The sequence below is a fragment of the Bubalus kerabau genome, chromosome 7, assembly GCF_029407905.1.
Source record: "Bubalus kerabau isolate K-KA32 ecotype Philippines breed swamp buffalo chromosome 7, PCC_UOA_SB_1v2, whole genome shotgun sequence".
Taxonomy (NCBI): domain Eukaryota; kingdom Metazoa; phylum Chordata; class Mammalia; order Artiodactyla; family Bovidae; genus Bubalus; species Bubalus kerabau.
The window spans coordinates 19,131,102-19,151,182 of record NC_073630.1 but is presented as its reverse complement, the minus strand read 5'-3'; the positions used below and the strand labels follow the sequence as shown (position 1 = coordinate 19,151,182).

The 20,081-nt window shown below is 42.1% G+C and overlaps 1 long non-coding RNA gene across 1 annotated transcript in view; it reads right to left on the bottom strand.

The window, feature by feature from the left end:
- Positions 1-314: 314 nt before the first annotated feature.
- Positions 315-20,081, bottom strand: part of LOC129657496 (uncharacterized) — a 402,704-nt gene continuing 382,937 nt past the window's right edge. Inside the window, exon 3 of the long non-coding RNA XR_008716772.1 lies at positions 315-732. This is a non-coding gene — a long non-coding RNA (uncharacterized LOC129657496). The remainder of the gene's footprint in view (positions 733-20,081) is intronic.

The following is a 20,081-nucleotide window of genomic DNA, read 5'->3' as shown; positions in this document are numbered from 1 at the left end:
TACTTTGAATGAGTTCCTGCCTCCCAAGGCACCCACCTCTTCTCACGTTTGCTATATTTTTGGTTGTCTCCATTGTTAAGAAGTATCTCAAGTTATGGATCCTAGGGCTGTCAGTTACAAAATCATCTTACCATTTTCCAGTTACAAATTAGCTCATCTTGTAAATATAGCACCTAATTACCAGTTTTTAGTTGTACTTTTGCATAGTCTTATCACTCCCATTTTATTCAGATAGGTAGATGTTGGGGATTTTCTCCCCGGGACTTGGAAGCGACGAACCTGAAAGAACAACACTCGGACAGTCTCTTGCAAAGACTGATAAGTTTATTTCTGCAGTCAAGACTTCTTATAGAAGCAGGAGCAAAGAGCTTAAAGTATACGGCCAGCAGAGTGCATACGGGGTTAACACATAATCAGCAAAAACATTTCAAGGACAGCGCGCTCTGAGTGACTCATGTGCTTATCCCACAACCCATTTTCTCAAGTAACATCCCTATTTATTATTAAATCTTGGTGCTGAGCATAAGCAAAGGCAGGAGATGTTTTTCTGTCCGCAGTACAAAGCCGGGTACTTCTGGCCCTTCGCCATTTTCCCAAGGACTTTCTCCTTTTACCATTATTTTGTACTACGCTTCCCAACATATCCTCCTTTTGTTTTTAAATTAAGCACAGTGGCTGCTAGTTGGACTCCATTGTGGGAGGCACAGAGTCTTGAGTAGAGACTTCTGTATCCTATAAGCAATGACAAAAAGAGAAGGGTGATTAATACATATATAAAAATATTGCTTCTTGAAAGCCAAGCTCTAGGGTCTAGAGACGATAGGGTTTTGGTTTAAGTATCATAGAATTGAGTGCTATACAATTCCTTAGGTACCCTAACTTGAAAATTAGCAGCTTGTTGTTTCAACAAATTGATGTCTGAACTTGAGTTATCTGTGAGATCCTGCAAATGTGCCTTAACTTTATCCCAAGGATATTCAGTGCTATTATAGGGCATGTTAGTCAGACAAAAAGAAGTAAAATTCCAGTGACAGCGTATATGTGTTCGGAAAGTCAGTTGCTGCATTTGATCTCCTGAGTAGATAACCACAGTTTGTAACTCATTAATTTGTGTTTGTAATTGCTGATTTATTTGAGCTTGTCGAGTCCACAGATCATGAGAGTCTTTGTGCCAAGCAGTGATAAAATCATGATTATGTATAGAATTATGTAAAGCCATACCAGACAAAGTTCCTACAGTCACAATGGAGATAAGTCTTAAGATGCCTGCAATAATCCACCCAATGATGCGCTTAGATCGCCTAAGCCCAGTTTTCAACAATACAGAAAGAAATACAGAATCAGTCCAAGGTTAAGTTTATGGGAAGCCATAACTCAGATATTTGTTTAACTAGTGCAATGCTAACATTGTGATATGAAATGGTGTGATTAAAGGCAGGTATACAATGCACATGCAGTACAATTGACAACCTTGGCCAATAAGTCGATATTAAAATGCCCTACAATAAACAAGTACGGAAGATGAACACACGATTGAATATAGCCCGTACTATTATATAGGAAGGTATAATTAGAAGGACGAAACACACCCACAGTCCCATAAACATTAGCGAAGTGCTCTAAAGCTGCTGGAAGTTTATAAATGTGCCATTGCTCTGGCCCCACAATGGGGATGACAATCCTGAGTCATGGGGGTGATAAGCCCCCATTATACCAATTCAGCAATATGTCCTTATCAGTCTAGAAACTTGTCTTAGATTTATGAAAGCCTCCAATGTTTGATCTATTAAACCAGGAGCAATTATGATGTTCCTCCTGCTCTTCAGAACAGTTTACATTGCCAGAAACAGCTTATCTGGAGTCATAGGAGTTTCAGTACTCTTCAGTGTCTGCTCAGCCTGATGAGTCATGTTTTCACTTGAGCCCATGTCAGGTAAGGATTCAGAGGATGGCATTTCCTCATTGGCTCCTCCAGGGTCATTGACGAGACCCTTCGCATCAACTTCGTCACTTCCCGAGGGAGTCCGGTCTTGGGGTCCCTCTTGATAACGGACATGGTGAAGGGGAACCCAGATTTCCTCTCCATCTGCAATGACAAGACCATAACCCTTGCCTAAGAGTCGTAAGATTCCTGGCAGCCATTGATTAAATTGCTTATACCATATTGGTGTATTGATTTCTAATTTGCTGTTTTTGTCTTCTGTAAAATGTCTATCTGCATGAGTGTCAGAATTATTTTTTGTTAAGTTTAAAAAATTTAGGGAATAAAGAGTTAAAGATAATAATAATTGAGGGTTCATAGGATAAGAAGTGTATCTCCTCTTCCATATTCCCCCTTTCTGTTTTAGTAAATGAGTTTTTAGGGTGCTGTGGGCTCTTTCAATAATGTCTTGACCCTGAGGATTATAGGGTATTCTTGTAATGTGTGTGATGTTTCATTCTGATAAAAATGAATGAAACGAATGAGAGGTGAATGTAGGTCCATTGTCTGTTATCAAGACAGAAGGAATCCCCATAATGGGGAAGGTAAGAGTGCGGAAATGGCGTGTTTATTGGATTCTGAAGAGACAGGTACTGTCCAGATAAAGTTGGAAACTGTATCTATTGAGACAAAAAGTAAAGAAAATTTTCTTTAAGGAGAGTGAGTGAAGTCAGATTGCTAAAGGAAATTAGGTTGTTGCCCCCGGGGATTAACTCCTGAAATCATAGTTTGTAAGTGCAGAGGGGTGCAGACATCACAGGTTTTAATAATATGCCGTGTTTCAGTGAGAGGAATATGGTATTTAGAGTGCAATCTGTTAGCATTGGTATCAAGCTTAGCATGTTCGTCATTGGCAAATGTAAAAATGGGAGCTATGAGCCTGTCAACAGCATCATTTCCTGCAACCAGAGGGCCAGGTAAATTTGAATGAGCACGTATATGTGCAATAAAGAAGGGTTCCGTACGTGAACGAATTAAAGCTTGAGTCTGTGAAAAGAGAGTATATAATTCTTCATCTAGATTGTATAAAAAGGCGGTAACAAAATCAGGAAAAAGGGAAGCAAGGTATTTGGAATCAGTATATACGTTGAAGGATAATGGTTGAAGCGACAAAAGAGCATATAAAGCATACAATTCAACTCTTTGTACTGAAGAATAGGTAGTGGGTCATTTCTCTTTGATATCAGGGCCGACAATCTCTGCTATGCCTTTCTTGTTGCCATCAATGAAATAGGTGGGTGCATTGGAAATAGGCTGGGGTGCAATGATATTAGTTATAATGAATTTAGTACATTGTAGAAAGTCCTATAATTTTCCTTTCGGTAAATGAAATGAGATAACATTTTGAAAATCATTTAATGCCATTTGCATGGTCAAGTTATACTGTAAGGCAATTTGCAATTCCTTTTTTGTCAAGGGAACGTGTACTGCATATGGATCAAATCCAGTCAAAGTTTGTACATGGCTTCTTCCTGACACAATTAAGTGCCCTATTTTCTCAATATATGATACATTTTTTTTAGACTGTTTAGTGTGTAAATATACCCATTCTATTGGGCTATGTTGAGCTATAATTGCAGTGGGCGAAATGTTCAGTGGGGAATATATCTAAAGAACTGGTTGATCATAATCTAGCTGAGTTGAAAAAGATTGTTGAATGTGTTTCTCCATTAAGGCCAGTTCTTCTTTGGCCTCTTTTGTTAGTTGTCTAGGGCTATTAGGGTCAGGGGATCCCTTTGAAATTTTAAATAGATTTTGTAAGGCATAGGTGGGGATGCCAACAGATGGCTGCAGCCAATTAATATCTCCTAGCGATTTTTGAAAATCATTCAGTGTGCATAGAGATTGCATAGAAATTTGAGTTTTTTGAGGTTTGATTTTAGATTCTTCCATAACATGTCTTAAATAATTAAAGGGTGCTTTCCTTTGAATTTTATCTGGTGCTACAAGCAGGCCATGATTTTGAAGAGTAGTAATAACTTCATTATATAACTGTTGTAAATAGAGTTCAGATTCTATAGAGAGAAGTATATCATCCATATAATGAATTATAAATGCAGTAGGATATTTATCTCTAATGGGTTGTAATAAAACAGATATGAGATATTGGCAAATGGTAGGGGAGTTCATCATTCCCTGAGGTAGTACATTCCATTGAAATCTTTTAACAGGAGCCATATGATTTATAGAAGGAATTGAAAAGGCAAAACGTTTTCTATCTTTAGGGTGCAAAGGTATAGTAAAAAAGCAGTCTTGTAAGTCAATAATAACTATAGACCATCCTTTTGGTACCATAGAAGGAGAGGGCAATCCGGGTTGTAAGGGCCCCATAGGTAACATGGTATTATTAATATTTCTTAAATCTATCAACATTCACCATTTTCCTGATTTCTTTTTTATTACAAAAATAGGGGAATTCCATGGGGAAAATGAAGGTTCTATATGAGCTTTTTGTAATTGTTCATTAACTAATTGCATAAGAGTTGCCAATTTTTCTTTAGTTAGGGGCCATTGAGGTGTCCATACTGGGGTATCAGATTCCCAATCGAGGGGCAGCAGTGTTAACTCAATGGCCCCCCATTAAAAGCTTCATTTAAAGAAATTGTAGCTTTCGTTTGTTCAAGAAAATCCCGTCCCCATAAATTGATTGGGATATTAGTAATATATGGTTTAAGATAAGCTACAATTTGATTAGGGCCATACATTTGTAAATAGGATGCAATGACAAAAGTTTGTGTGGCATTAGCTTCATTTACTTCTAATAGTCTAGAAGGAGCTATAACCTTATCCCAATCAAGGGGCCATTTTGCAGCTCTAATGATTGAAATGTTAGCTCCGGTATCTAACATGTCTGTGAAATTCTTTCCCTGTATGCGTAAAGTAAGCATGGGTTTCCGATGTTCCTTTAATAAGGTGGAGAGTGCAGCAGTAAGGTTGGTACTGCCAAAGCCTCCCTGCCGAACTTTATCAGATGCCTTCATTGGTTTGACATATGGTAAAAGTAATAATTGTGCAAAATGTTCCCTTTTTTGTAAGTATACATTTCCCATTTTCATAACATTTACCATAATATGTATTTCCCCTTCATAATCTTCGTCCATAACACCAGTCAATACCATTAAACCTCTCATTGTGCAGCTACTACGTCCCAAAATCAGTCCCATTGTCCCAGGTGGAATCGGGCCATAATATCCAGTGGGAATTTTGTGGAGGCTGTATAATTCTATTAGTTCCATATCATACGGACTAGGTATATCAATGCAAGCACTCTTAGATGTAGCTGCTTGTAGCGTCATAACATTAGGTCCTCCTTTTGTAGTGGGGCCAAAGGACGGCCCCTTTATCAGTTTCCCCATTTTTGTTATGCATCGGGGTTCAAGGTGTTTCCATGCTTATCAAATTTAGAATGACATTCATTCAGCCAATGGAACCCCTTTTTACATCTTGGACATATTCCTGGGGGTCTCTTCTTATTAGAAGTAGTATTATTTTTTTTGGCCTGTGTTGACATGAGACATTGTTTTTTTCATATGGCTGGGCTTCCCACAGTTAAAACATTTGGCATTAGCAGCTTTTTGTACATTAAAGGTTGTCAATTTTGCTCTCTGGGAACTGATATCCCTATAGGGATATATGCTTTCAAATATTCCATAAGAGAGCCAGTCTCTTGAATTGGTCTAAGCATGGATTGACATTTCTCATTAGCATTTTCAAAAGCAAGTTGTTTTAAAATAATATTTTGTAAAGTCACATCCTTAATAGATTTTTCAATTGCATCCTTTAATTTTCCTATAAATTGAGAATATTCCTCCTCATGTCCTTGAATAATCTTAACAAATGAACCATCAGAGTTAGAGCTATCAACTTTTGCTTATGCCCTGCAGGCAGTTTCTTTAATGAAATGTAACATCTGAGGGGTAATATTAGCTAGTTGTGCAATCATATTGGCCATGGCTCTTGTTCCAGTGAGTATATCATAGGTTAAATTGGCAGGGTTACCATGAGATTGCTGGTCAATCATCAGCTGTCAGGCCTCATCATTAACCCATATTTGCCATTGCAGTAATTGTTGAGGATTTAAAACCATCTTTGCTACTTGAAAAAAAATCATATGGCATCCAACAGTCAGCCCATCCTCTGAGAAATTCAGTAAGGAGAAATAGGTCCATACAGAGTACATGCTTTCTTAAAATTAGACAACATGCTAAAATCTAGATTAGCCCAAGTATTTTGGTCTTGGGCAGGTTGATTAAATTGCATTGGGAAAGCGAAAGTGCAAGCAGGCATCTCCCGAGGAGAAGTGAAATGATTAATACGAGCAAAGTTAGCAATTGTTGTTACAGGCGGAGCAGAAGGAAAAACCTTAGATTTGGGCTGTCCGTTGAATGAAATGACCTCCGTTCTAAGTGGCTTCCGTTTTCACATATCCTGTATATATATATGTCTCTAAGTTGTTTTTCTAAGGATTGTGTCTGATTGAGCATAACATTCTTATATTTCAAAGCACCTTGTATATCTTGTTCTTTAAGCTCATATTCATGTAAAGATTGAATAGTTTTTACTTCCAAATCAATGTTATGTCCTTCAGTTTGTTCTATGACAGCCTGTATGAGTGACCAGGTAACCCTTGCCGATATGCTCGCAAAACATTATTTTTAACCCTTTTCTATATGTCTAGATTGAGTGTCCCCTCTTCTGGGAACCATGAATTGTTCCAGGAAAATATGATAGCAGTCGTTCAACTGATCTCTTGAAACATTAACACTGTTTTGTCTCAAAAAATGATGCATTATAGAAATGAAAGGAATTTTACTGCTTTGTTGTCCCATCCTGCTTACCTCTTTCTTCAGGGGCTCATGGCTTTGTTCAGCCTTCCTTTCAAGTCCCTGTTCGTGGCGCCACTTGTAGGGGATTTTCTCCCCGGGACTTGGAAGCGACGAACCTGAAAGAATGACACTCGGACAGTCTCTTGCAAGGACTGACAAGTTTATTTCTGCAGTCAAGCCTTTTTATAGAAGCAAGAGCAAAGAGCTTAAAGTATACATCCAGCAGAGTGCATACGGGGTTAACACATAATCAGTAAAAACATTTCAAGGACAGCGTGCTCTGAGTGACTCATGTGCTTATCCCACAACCCATTTTCTCAAGTAACATCCCTATTTATTATTAAATCTTGGCGCCGAGCATAAGCAAAGGCAGGAGATGTTTTTCTGTCCGCAGTACAAAGCCGGGTACTTCTGGCCCTTCGCCATTTTCCCAAGGACTTTCTCCTTTTACCACTATTTTGTACTACGCTTCCCAACAGGTAGAAGTATTGAATTTAAAAGATCTGATTATGGTTACAAAGATAAAGACACATAAAATATTTGCTTTTGCATATGATTCTCGTAAAAAACTTGCAGCCAGGATATAATTAAATAGCTTATGTCTAGGCCATGTCAAGGAGAAAATGGGGTAAAAAATGTGTGCTTTTTAAAAGTGGCCCAGCAATCCCACTGCTGGGCATACACACTGAGGAAACCAGAAGGGAAAGAGACACGTGTACCCCAATGTTCATCGCAGCAGTGTTTATAATAGCCAGGACATGGAAGCAACCTAGATGTCCATCAGCAGATGAATGGATAAGAAAGCTGTGGTACATATACACCATGGAGTACTACTCAGCCATTAAAAAGAACACATTTGAATCAGTTCTAATGAGGTGGATGAAACTGGAGCCTATTATACAGAGTGAAGTAAGCCAGAAAGAAAAACACCAATACAGTATACTAACGCATATATATGGAATTTAGAAAGATGGTAACAATAACCCTGTGTACGAGACAGCAAAAGAGACACTGATGTATAGAACAGTCTTATGAACTCTGTTGGAGAGGGAGAGGGTGGGAAGATTTGGGAGAATGGCATTGAAACATGTGTAATATCATGTATGAAACGAGTTGCCAGTCCAGGTTCAATGCACAATACTGGATGCTTGGGGCTGGTGCACTGGAACGACCCAGAGGGATGGAATGGGGAGGGAGGAGGGAGGAGGGTTCAGGATGGGGAGCACATGTATACCTGAGGCGGATTCGTTTTGATGTTTGGCAAAACTAATACAGTGTTTCAGTTTTAAAAATAAAATAAAATTAAAAAAAAAAAAAAATAAAAGTGGCCCCAATTCAGAAATGTGATTCTACCCTTATTGGATAAATAAATAAAGGTTTATTAAGTCAGAGCTAAAATTAAACAGTTTCAAAACCTAAAGAGTTACTGAACAGTATTTTCATCTATTGTAGCCTGACAATACATAGGAAGCTGACAAACAACTTAAGGGAAAAACCAGAGGCGGTCCTTTCCTTAGGAATCAGAAGTATAAAGAAGGTATACAACTTGCCCAGGGCACACCCTGAGTAGCAGAAAGGAGATCCATATATGCAAGTCTAAGTCTAAAATCCATGCTTTTCCTTCCTTACAAATCAACTTTTACGGTGAATATAAAATGATCTTACTAAGTCATATAATGCTTCAATTCAAAATTGTAAATGTGTTGATGGCTTCAGTTTGTTAGGTAGGTAGAATATGAAAAAGGAGTCCAGAATGAAGGTGGCTAAAAGACACAGAAGGGAAAAACCCAAGAAAATAGAACAAAGGAAGGTCTGAGGACCAGAGTGAGGACCTCAGGTAAAACAAATAGCACTCCTGGCTAGCCCAATTTACATAGGGCAGGCCCAGGAGGAGGAGAAAAACATATAAAAAGAGGAGCCAATTCAAGCTGGGGGCTTCTCGTCTTTTGAGTCTTTTGGGTTGACCTGCCCTCATGCCTCGAGGATGTATTTTCCTTTGCTTTCTAAATAAAACTGAGCTATAACACAGGGCAGTAACACTGATCCATCTGTCGCTTCAAATTTTTGCTGCAGTGAGACAGAACCAAGAAAATTGCACACTCCCTTGACATATATGGTGCCATTTCTCAGATTTAACCTGGCTTAAACAATCTGGCTCGGCCCCTGGGAGGCAGAAGCCAAGCACAACAAAAGCCCAACTCGGTGAAAGCTCCTGTGGTGGAAGCTGCAGGCAAAAAATCCCAGTGCAGAGGAAGTGACAAGAAGCCCAGTGTGCTGGAAACCGGGACAGCAAAACAAACTCAGCAGAAAGCTCATGCAGCTCAGTCTCAGATTCCAAAGACCTTCGGTTAAGTTATGAGGTCCTCTCTTCTATGGCTGGAAGAACATATGGCTAACAAAATCTTAATTCCTTTACAATCTCTAATTTCTTATATCCTTGAACCCCCCTTAAACAAGTGAGTGCCAGTGGGTGCAAATGAAGGACTCTGGCAGGGGCTACTTAGTAGCTGTTGCCCAAGGAGGTTGGGGTTCTTCTGTCCTTAATCTTCTTTGAGCCAAGGATCAGGCCAATGAAAACTGTGAGCACAGATCAGGTTTTTAGCAGATTTTCTGACAGATTATGAAGGGGATTCCTTGGCACATTTTGCCCACTTCCTTTTCTTCCTGTTCTTCAGCTCCTCTCTCCCAGGACTTGAGCCTGGCCAAAACCCATGGTGTCTGGCTTTAGGACCTAATGGAGCTCAGGCTCTTGATGTCTCATTGCAAAAAAAAAAAAAAAAAAAAAAAAAAAAAAAAATCAGTGAGAGACACAGTGACAGATGAAAGATGGATTTGTTCAGATTTAGAGAGAAGCACACTCCAAAGGGTGTGGGTCATGGCACAGGGTGAGTGTGGTGGCCATGGAATGTGGTGTGGTTAGTTTTTGCAAGCTGGGTGATTTCCTATGCTAATGAGTGGGGGGATCATTCCAACAATTGGGGAACCATCCACTCCTCTGTCTTTTGACAGTGTCCTGTCCTGTGACAGTTCCTTTTGGAACTGTCCTGGCACCTCTGGGTGTGTCATTTAGCTTGCAGATTGAGGATCAAGGTCTAGTTGAATTTGACTTGTCATCTTGGACCCATTTGATTATAATTGGTTTATATTATGCCCTTGGGCTATAACATTCTTTCAAAAGGTGTGCCCTGCCCCCTTCCCTCTTCTTTTCCTGAGCCCTGTCCGGACCCCAACAATGTTGCCTCTACCATCTTCTGGAGGGACAACCAGAAAATAGCTAGCTTTTGGGAAAGAAATGCTGTATAATATCCCATCTCTCTAGATATTCAGGCTTTCATCTTCCATGTTTCCTACAACATGTGCAACAACAGCATCTCTCAGTGAACTCGCTAAGGCAGGCGACAGGCACACAATGCCTGTTAGAAGTCCATCTGTTGGTGGCATCCCTTCAAGGGCAATTGGGCTTCTAGGGATAATGTTTTCCACTTTGGGAGTTAGCCCTGCAGGCTGTTTGAGCCCAAACCCTTGCCACCCTTCTCCTAAAGTTACAAACATACCCCCAAATCAAATCTTCACTTCACTTTTATGGAACATTTGGTCTGTTGCCTCATCATTTTTTTCTTAAGCCACTTACTAACTCCTACAACCAGAACACTTACCCCTTGTAGGCAACATCACTCCACCCTACTTCTTATTTTTCATATATACCTAACGCCCCTAAGAGAATCAGATAATCTACTCCTTTGTCATTACTTCTGTTATTACCTAAAGTGGGTCTATGACAATGAGATGTTTACCACTAGAAACACCCTAAGTTGTTCTTATGGAGGACTAGGGGAGGAAATCAGTGACTTACATTCTCTCAGAGCAATAAGAGGATAAGGCTTATGGCTGTTTCACCAGGTTCCCAGTCTCAGGACACAGGCTTAGATTGCTTTACATAATGGTATCTATTCCCGTTTGCAGTGGACAAATGAGCAATGAGTTAGGATTCAGTTCAGTTCAGTTCAGTTCAGTCGCTCAGTCGTGTCCGACTCTTTGCGACCCCATGAATTGCAGCATGCCTACAACCCCTTGATCCTACCCAGTACTAGTCATGCTAGAGATCTTGGGGATGCCCAACTCCAGCCTGCAGATCCCAGGAGGAAAACCTGCCTTGACCTGCCTAGGGATCTGGTCCTTAGAAGGTTGTCACACCTCAATCTGCTTGGGGATCCGCCAGTCCAGGGGTCCCAGGAGGTCAACATGCCTCGAACTGCCTGGGGATTCTATCTCCAGGAGGCTGTCATGCCTCAGCCTGCCTGGGGATTTGCATTCTGACCCAGGGATGCCTGGCTCTCAGGTTGCAACAATACTGGTATGATAAGCTTCAGAAAGACTCACCCCTAAGGAAGTCCACCCATGGAAGTAGAAGGAAGCCTATTAGTTTTAGGACTGTGCCTGGTCTCAGCAATAACTCAGGAGTCCAATGAGAACCCTATTGTCATTCTGGAAAGTCTAACAGAGGCCCTCCAAAAGTTTACCAATTGGACTTAGACTCTTACAAGGGACAGGTGATTTTAAAGGACAAATGCCTGTCCCAATGTGCATCAGACATCAGGATAAAGTTACAACAGCTCTAGCAGCAGGACCCTGATGCCTCTTTAGATGAGATGGTCCAGACAGCCACCAATACCTTTTATAACAGAGAACAGGAGAGGGAGGCCAAGGCTCAGGAAAGGGAGAAAAGGAAGGAGACAAGCCATGCCCAGATGCTGGCCATCCTTCAGGGAAGCCCTATGGTGAAGCCTGAGTCCTTGAAGGACAAGGCACAAGGCAAATGCCTAATCTGTTGACAGGTGGGACACTGGGCCAACGAGTGTCCAAACCATGACAAGTTTCCTAAAATGGCTTGCTACAAATGCCATCCGTTGGGACACTGGGCAGCACTCTGCCTTGTGGAACCAAGAGTCTCAAGGTCAAGTGCCAAGCCTTCCCTCACGATGGTTTAACAGGACTGAAGCAGCCCACTCCAGCCAGCCCTCCTGTCAGATAACCATCATGGGGCTGGAGCCAAGGGTGCAACTGGATGTGGCAGGTAGGTCCGAGAATTTCTTGGTTGACAAAGAGGCTACCTATGCTCTCCTGACCTCCTTCTCCAGAGCCTTCTCCTCACAAACCCATACCATTTTGGGTGCTACAGGAAAAACAATTACAAAAAGATTAACCTGAGCACTTCTTTGTTGCTGGGATGGACAAATATTTCCCCACAAGTTTCTGGTCATCCCTGCATGTCCTACTCCCTTGTTGGGAAGAGATATACTCACTAAACTGGGGACCACCCTTGTGGTGGGATGCTTTTCAGCCCCTAGAATCCTACAGCTTCTGGTTACTACTGAGGAATCCATTACACCCTCTCCAATAGGGAGGGACCCAAAACTATGGGAAGACAAAATTAACCCCCAGGTGTTGGATCAGGGGACTCCTGGACGAGCCCACCAAGCTGAATCGGTTGTCATTGTCCTCTGAGATGCCATTCGGTTTCCAAACCGGAAACAATACCTTCTCAGAAGAGAAGCTTGGGAAGGACTACAGCCTCTAATAAATTAATTTCTTGCCTGTGGGCTATTTGTCCCCACCAGTTTGCTGTGTAACATCCCGATCCTCCTTGTAAAAAAAAGAAAAGGATGGGACGTGGCCAATGGTTCAAGATCTCTAGATCATAAATGAAGTTGTAGTCCCCCTCCATCCCACAGTACCTAATCCTTATGTAATCTTGCGAGAAATCCACCCAGTGCCAAGTGATTTACAGTCCTGGATCTCAAAGATGCATTCTTTTGCATACCACTGGCTAAAGAACCCTAATATCTTTTTGTCTTTAAGTGGGAGATCCGTCTAGTCAAGGCTATGGTTTTTCCAGTGGTCGTGTATGGATGTGAGAGTTGGGCTGTGAAGAAAGCTGAGTGCCGAAGAATTGATACTTTTGAACTGTGGTGTTGGAGAAGACTCTTGAGAGTTCCTTTGACTGCAAGAAGATCCAACCAGTCCATTCTAAAGGAGATCAGCCGTGGGTGTTCTTTGGAAGGAATGATGCTAAAGTTGAAATTCCAGTACTTTGTCCACCTCATGCAAAGAGTTGACTCATTGGAAAAGACTCTGATGCTGGGAGGGATTGGGGGCAGGAGGAGAAGGGGACGACAGAGGATGAGATGGCTGGATGGCATCACCGACTCGATGGACGTGAGTTTGAGTGGACTCTGGGAGTTGGTGATGGACAGGGAGGCCTGGCGTGCTGCGATTCACGGGGTCGCAAAGAGTCGGACACGACTGAGTGATTGAATTGAACTAAATTGAACTGAACTGGGAGGCTCAAGGAGAAAAGCACCAACAGATGATTTGGACAACATTACCTCAGGGGATCAGAGATAGCCCCCACCTGTTTGGGCAGGCTCTTAGCCGGGATCTCCTAGATCTGGATCTGGGACCTAATGGGAAAATATTACAATACATAGGTGACCTACTAATCTGCTCTCCAGATGAGAAAAATGCCCAACAACATGTTATTCAGGTTCTAAACTTTTTGGCAGAGAGGGGATATAAAGTCTCCCGTGCTAAGGCACACATGGTCGAGACAAAGGTCACTTACCTGGGAGTTCAGATTACCCCCGAGTCCAGGAGGCTGTCCTCTGATCAAGCACAAGGAATCCTCCAGTTACCCTCCCCCACGACTCGAACACAATTGCGAGCTTTCCTGGGGCTAACTGGGCATTGAAGTATCTGGATACCTGACTATGGTCTAATTGCCCAGCCCTTATAGAAAGCTTGAAGGGAACGGTATGATTCAATCCCACTGATGTGGGGAACTCCTTAAAAGAAGGCAGAGACTACAGTAAAACAAGCCTTAACTCAGGCACCTACCTTGAGGTTGCCGGACCCAGAAAAAGCATTCCAACTTTATGCCCACGAAAAGGAAGGAATAGCCTTGGGAGAGTTAACTCAAAGGTTGGGACCTGAACCCCAGCCTGTAGCTTATTTATCCAAGAAGATCAACTAAACTGCCTGAGGCTGGCCTCCCTGCCTTCGAAATCTTGCAGCTATTGCAATCCTGATAGAAGATGATTTAAAATTCTCTTTGGGGGGCAAATTAAGTATTTTTTACCAGCCACCAAGTGAAACAACTCCTAAATGGGAGAGGCCATTTACAGATGTCTGATCAAAGAATCCTCAGATATCAAGTAGTACTGATGGAAAATCCAGGCCTGCCTATATTCCCTGGTGAGGTTCTTAACCCTGCCACCCTCCTACCTAACCCTGAGGGTTCTCTTCCCTTTCACTCTTGCCTAGAAACCTTGGACTACTGGACAAAATCCCGAGAGGGACTGTCAGAAGATCCTCTGACCAATCCTGAGGAAATCTGGTACATTGATGGAAGCAGCTTTGTCTTGGATGGAAAAAGAAGAGCTGGATATGCAGTAGTCTCCAATTTTGAGACCCTAGAGGTTAGACCTTTGCCACCAGCCCAATTACTTTTTTTTGCCACAGCCCAATACTTCAGCCCAATTAGCTGAGCTCATAGCCCTGACTCGAGCTTTAGAGCTGGGAGAAGGAAAAAGAGTAGCCATTTACACTGACTCCAAGCATGCCTTTCTGGTGCTACATGCACATGCTGCTATTTGGAAAGAAAGGGGCCACTTGACCACCCGAGGGTCCCCAGTCAAATATGGTGATCAAATCCTTAGGTTCCTGGAGGCAGACCATCTGCCCACTGAGGTTTCAGTTTCCCACTGTAAAGGACACCAAAAAGGGAGCACACAAGTGGCATGAGGTAACCGAGCAGCTGATCAGGCAGCTAGGAGAGCAGCATTACAGAACCATGACCTAATAGGGGTTGCCACCTTAGTTCCACAGACTAATTTGCCAGAAACTCCTTCACATACTGAAGGTGAGACTCTTAAAGCTAAGAGTGAGGGCTTTTAAGAAGATGATATGGGGTGGTTCCAAATGGAGGGACTCCTTTTCCTGTCTGGGAACCTCCAATGGAAGTTGGTTAACTCCTTACATGCCACCACTCATTTAGGGGAAAAGGCCCTCCAAAGATTACTAGGAAGGTCCTTCAGAGGAACAGGTCTCCAAAGGACTATAAGGCAAGTGGTATCCTCTTGTCCCACCTGCCAATTAAACAACCCCCAAGGAGCTCGAAGACCCCAGCTGGCCCAGCCTGTCCAATGGCATGGGACCTACCCAGGAGAGGACTAGCAGGTGGACTTCATGCAGATGCCAGTTTCTCAAGGGTGTAAATACTTATTGGTCATGATAGACACAGTCACAGGATGGATTGAGGCTTTCCCACCTGGATTAGAAGCCTGAGGAGTTGGTAAAACAAACAAACAAACAAAAAAAAAAACCCAACTGCTCCATTAAATCATTCTGAGATTTGGTCTGCCCAGGTCATTACAAAGTGACAATGGGACATTATTTACTTCTAAGGTCACCGAAGGGGTCTCTAAAGCATTGGGCATTACTTATTATCTCCATTGTGTCTGGAGGCCTCAGTCTTCAGGAAAAGTAGAAAGAGCCAACCAATTCTTAAAATTAGTGATAAAAAAAGATAACCCAGGAGACCTCCCTGTGATGGAAGGAGGCTTTACCAAAAGTTCTCCTCTGCACCCATATTGCCCCCAAGGAACAGCCTGGTCTTAGTCCTTATGAGATGCTATATGGGAGACCTTTTGTTTATGTTAATGACCTCTTCCTAGATCCAGAGTCTCAGCCCTCTGGTCTTCTAGCATGGCCATTGGGCAATTCCAACAAGATATATGCTTGTGGGGTGTCAACCAGAGCCCAAAAGATTCTAAACAGCCACCACCACTATATGCTCCAGGGACTCAAGTCCTAATTAAAGTCTGGAAAGATGGGTCCTCAAAGGCTCAACTCAGTCCACATGGAAGGGCCTCTATCCTGAAATACTTTCTACCCCCACAGTAGTCAAGGTACCAGGACACGACTCCTGGATTCACGTCTCATAAGTCAAGCCATGGAAGAAAACAGAAGAGCACACTCAATACACATGTGAGGCCCTGGGAGATCTCACATACCTATTCAGGACTACAAATGAGTGCCATTCTAATGAATGCCCCCAAAATTAAGTTTCGGGGGATAAGCAGAGTCAGACATGACTGAATAATTGAACTGACCTAAACTGGGGATAATATATCTCAGGAGAGCTCTAAAGAACCAACACATCTTAGCAGGGGTTGTACTCCAAAACAGATGGTAGATAGATCTCTTGATCCTTGAACAAGGAGGGACTTGAGTCATATTGAATGAGATGTGTTGTTTCTGGGTAAATACCTCCAGCTAAGATAAAGAAAGTCTGAAAACATTCAGATCCTAGAGGATTTCAAAGAATGAGCTGGAGAATTCTTGGGATGGCTACAATCTCTCTTTGGGGGATAATTCTAGTGAGGGAGAATTTGGAGTTGGTTAATGCCCCTACTAATCCCTGTTATCACCATAATGATGCTGCTTATGATTGCTCCATGTGGTATCAATTGTCTAACCCATTTTGTGTCTTCCCAGGTCAACAAGCTACAACATGCAGTGCCAGTTCAACAAGGATATATAAAACTACAGCCAACCACGGAAAATATCACTCACCCTTAGATGGACACTGCTATAAGGCCTCTGAAGCTTGAAAGTAGCAAGAGGGGGAGGCCCAATGCCCCTTGCCATCCCAATTCAGCAGGAAGTAGCCAGAGAGACCTCAATGCTCCCATTCCCAAAGAACTGGGCCTCCCATCTCTTGAGGGGGGGATGTTAGATAGTTAGAATAGGAAAAAGGAGTCCAGAATGGTGGTGACTAAAAGACAAAGTAGGGAAAAGCCCAAGAAAATAGAACAAAGGAAGGTTCAAGGACCAGAGTGAGGACCTCATGTAAAACAAACAACCCTCCTAGCTAGCCCAATTTACATAGGGCAGGCTTAGGGGGAGGAGACAAAAAGAAGTATAAAAAGAGGAGCCAAAATTGAGCTGAGGGCTTCTCCTCTCTTTGAATCTTTTGGGTTGACCCGCCCTCAAGCCTCGAGGATGTGTTTTTCTTTGCTTTCTAAGTAAAACTGAGCTATAACATGGGGCTGTAACACTGGTCCATCCATCACTTCAAGTTTTTGCTGTGGCGAGACAGAACCAAGGAAATTACACACTCCCTTGACAAGTTGATCACTCTGATTTCCCAGAGTCTCTGTGATTCTTCTCTTCGTTTCTAGGACACAACTTCTCTGGGTTTTCCTCTTGCCTCAGGAGTAACTCCTTCTGTCTTCCAAACTTCCTGTTTTTGTAAGGCCGTGGACCTTAGCACTTTCACCTATTCATATTAAACACTTGCTTCTTTGGCAATCTCATGAAATCCTGTGGTTTTAAACATAATCCATGTGCCAATGACACCAAATTTATAACTATGTTTTATAACTTTTCCTTGAAATTCAGACATATATTCAACTTCCTACTCAATATCTCCCATTGGATGTCTAACAGACATCTCATATTCAGCATGCCCAAAATTCAACTCCTAACTCTGTCTCCCCACCCAAACCTGCTCCACTTCAGTCTTTGTCATATTAATGGGAACTCTGCCCTACAGCTGTTTAGACTCAAGTCCTTAGAATCCTCTTTTACTTTTTTTCTTTCTCTATACCTCATATCTAATTCATTAGAAAGTTGGAATGGCTCTACCTTCAAATATTTCCAGGCCACACCACCCCTAAACATTTCTTCTGCTCCTACAATTATTTCCACAATTATTTCCAATCTACACCACCATCTCTTGCCTGGATCACTACTATTACCTCCTAACACCCTTCCATTTTCCACTGTTGCTTCCTACAGCCTATTCCCAGCAGAGCAGCTGGCGGATTCTGTTTCACCATGGACTGTGGAACAGTTCTACTCAAACTCTCCAGATTTTCTCAAACTCTCTATTTCTAAGAGTTAAAGCTATAATCCTTACAGAGTCCTTCAAGGATCTATCAGATTTGAACAACTGTTCCTCAACAATCAATGCAAAGAAATAAAGGAAAACAACAGAATGGGAAAGACTAGAGATCTCTTCAAGAAAATTAGAGATACCAAGGGAACATTTCATGCAAAGATGGGCTCAAAAGGACAGAAATGGTACGGACCTAAAAGAAGCAGAAGATATTAAGAAGAGGTGGCAAGAATACACAGAAGAACTGTACAAAAAAAGATCTTCATGACCAAGATAATCATGATGGTGTGATCACTCACCTAGAGCCAGACATCCTAGAAGGTGAAGTCAAGTGGGCCTTAGAAAGCATCACTATGAACAAAGCTAGTGGAGGTGATGGAATTCCAGTTGAGCTATTTCAAATCCTGAAAGATGATGCTGTGAAAGTTCTGCACTCAATATGCCAGCAAATTTGGAAAACTCATCAGTGGCCACAGGACTGGAAAAGGTCAGTTTTCATTCCAATCCCAAAGAAAGGCAATGCCAAAGAATGCTCAGACTACCACACAATTGCACTCATCTCACATGCTAGTAAAGTAATGCTCAAAATTCTCCAAGCCAGGCTTCAGTAGTATGTGAACTGTGAACTTCCAGATGTTCAAGCTGGTTTTAGAAAAGGCAGAGGAACCAGAGATCAAATTGCCAACATCTGTTCGATCATGGAAAAAGCAAGAGAGTTCCAGCAAAACATCTATTTCTGCTTTATTGACTATGCCAAGCCTTTGACTGTGTGGATCACAATAAACTGTGGAAAATTCTGAAAGAGATGGGAATACCAGACCACCTGACCTGCCTCTTGAGAAACCTATATGCAGGTCAGGAAGAAACATTTAGAACTGGACATGGAACAACAGACTGGTCCCAAATAGGAAAAGGAGTTCGTCAAGGCTGTATATTGTCACCCTGCTTATTTAACTTATATGCAGAGTACATCATGAGAAACACTGGGCTGGAAGAAGCACAAGCTGGAATCAAGATTGCCAGGAGAAACATTAATAACCTCAGATATGCAGATGACACCACCCATATGGCAGAAAGTGAAGAGGAACTAAAAAGCCTCTTGATGAAGGTGAAAGAGGAGAGTGAAAAAGTTGGCTTAAAGCTCAACATTCAGAAAATGAAGATCATGGCATCTGGTCCCATCACTTCTTGGGAAATAGATGGGGAAACAGTGTCAGACTTTATTTTTTTGGGCTCCAAAATCACTGCAGATGGTGACTGCAGCCATGACATTAAAAGATGCTTACTCCTTGGAAGAAAAGTTATGACCAACCTAGATTGCATATTAAAAAGCAGAGACATTACTTTGTCAACAAAGGTCCATCTAGTCAAGGCTATGGTTTTTCCCGTAGTCATGTATGGATGTGAGAGTTGGACTGTAAAGAAGGCTGAGCACCGAAGAATTGATGCTTTTGAACTGTGGTGTTGGAGAAGACTCTTGAGAGTCCCTTGGACTGCAAGGAGATCCAACCAGTCCATTCTGAAGGAGATTGGCCCTGGGATTTCTTTGGAAGGAATGATGCTAAAGCTGAAATTCCAGTATTTTGTCCACCTCATGCGAAGAGTTGACTCATTGGAAAAGACCCTGATGCTGGGGGGGATTGAGGGCAGGAGGAGAAGCGGAAGACAGAGGATGAGATGGCTGGATGGCATCACTGACTCGATGGATGTGAGTCTGAGTGAACTCCGGGAGTTGGTGATGGATAGGGAGGCCTGGCGTGCTGTGATTCATGGGGTCGCAAAGAGTCGGACACGACTGAGCGACTGAACTGAACTAAAGTACGTTTGCTGATGGTGCTGCCTTCTCCCTGCTCCCTTCCTTTTCCTGTGACCTGTGCTAGAATTCTTACTAATTCCTCACATACTCCAGGTAGCACCTGACTCAAAGTCTTTGCTGGGGCTGTTGCCTCTTTCTCCAGATAGCTGCATGGCTCACTCCTAGATTTCCTTCAGCTCTTCTTGTGTGTCAGTAAATGAGGTCTTTGACTACTCCTGTCCTCCCAATCTTCCTTATCCTGCTGTATTTATCCCAAGCCATTTGTCACTTTCTAAAGTACTATAAAATTTAATTACTATGCTCATATTTTACATTTTTGTCCCTACTTACTAAAATGTAAGCTCCACAAAAAAAGTTTTTCTCATGCTTTGTTGTTGAATGAATTCGCATAGCATGGGATGATATCTGTTGCAGTTGGCAGTCAATTGATATTTTGAGAGAGAAATGAATGAATAAATGAAAACAGAAAGAAAAGAGGAAAGAAAAAAAAAGAAGGAA